A 923-nucleotide genomic window follows, 5' to 3' on the forward strand; every position below is an offset into this window, starting at 1 on the left:
TAGAAGATTAAGTATTCAAAAAGATAAATCCAAATTATATGAAAGGAAACATATTTAGTACATTGTAGTTTGCTACTCATAATCGCTAGAATACTTTGTGTCTTGCTAATAAAGATACTTGAAATAACTTAGTTTAAGTAGAAGTAGCATAATAGGTTTTAGGAATTAGTATTTTGAGTTTAATTACTTGTTGGCTTGTAATAGTTTTCATAATTTCAAGGCCCAAAGAAAATTTAATACATTATTACTTTTAAACTTAATAAATAAATATATTTTCTACATGTAAAATTTATTCGGTACGGTTCGGTATTTTTTCGGTTTATTTTAATAAAATAAAAAATCTACCCTAATTATCGGTGCGGTTATAGATTTATATAAAAACCTACGGTTTCTTAAAAAGAAACCTAAAAATCGGTTCGGTTCGGTCGGTTTAGTCGGTTTTCAAATATCCATTGACACCCCTAGCTGTAGTGCAACGCCTAGGCGACGCGCGAAGGACCGGATAGCAAGTTACCCTAATGGACCTTCCCCTTAAAAAATTGAGTTAATATCGCATCGGCTGATGGCCTACATATCCGATATTAAATTGATAAGAACAGATACTACACTTGATCTTAGCCAAAAGGCCGAGAAAGGTTCTTAGAAAAGATTGAAAAAACACCTTGCCTTTTTTTTTTCTTGGAAGTAAACAAAAAAGATGCATTTTAATTAATGAATTTGTTAATCAATTAGTGTGATTAGTAAAACAGCTTCATCCGTCACCTCCCGCTGCGGCTTCGCCCAAGTCAATTTTTTTTAAATTGACAGAGAATTACTAACTTTTTTCGAAAGAAAGTACATTTTTTAATTAAAAATTAAAACTTTTTTGCTACTTTCAAGGCAGAGAATGACAAGATCTATTATTCAACAGCATAAAACGATTA

The 923-nt window shown here is 31.0% G+C and overlaps 1 non-coding gene across 1 annotated transcript; it reads right to left on the reverse strand.

The window, feature by feature from the left end:
• Positions 1 to 445: 445 nt before the first annotated feature.
• LOC142165477 (U2 spliceosomal RNA) lies at positions 446 to 638 on the reverse strand. Its single transcript, XR_012696191.1, has one exon. It is a non-coding gene; the product is annotated as a U2 spliceosomal RNA (small nuclear RNA).
• Positions 639 to 923: the final 285 nt, after the last annotated feature.

This window comes from Nicotiana tabacum, chromosome 1 (genome assembly GCF_000715075.1).
Source record: "Nicotiana tabacum cultivar K326 chromosome 1, ASM71507v2, whole genome shotgun sequence".
Classification (NCBI taxonomy): domain Eukaryota; kingdom Viridiplantae; phylum Streptophyta; class Magnoliopsida; order Solanales; family Solanaceae; genus Nicotiana; species Nicotiana tabacum.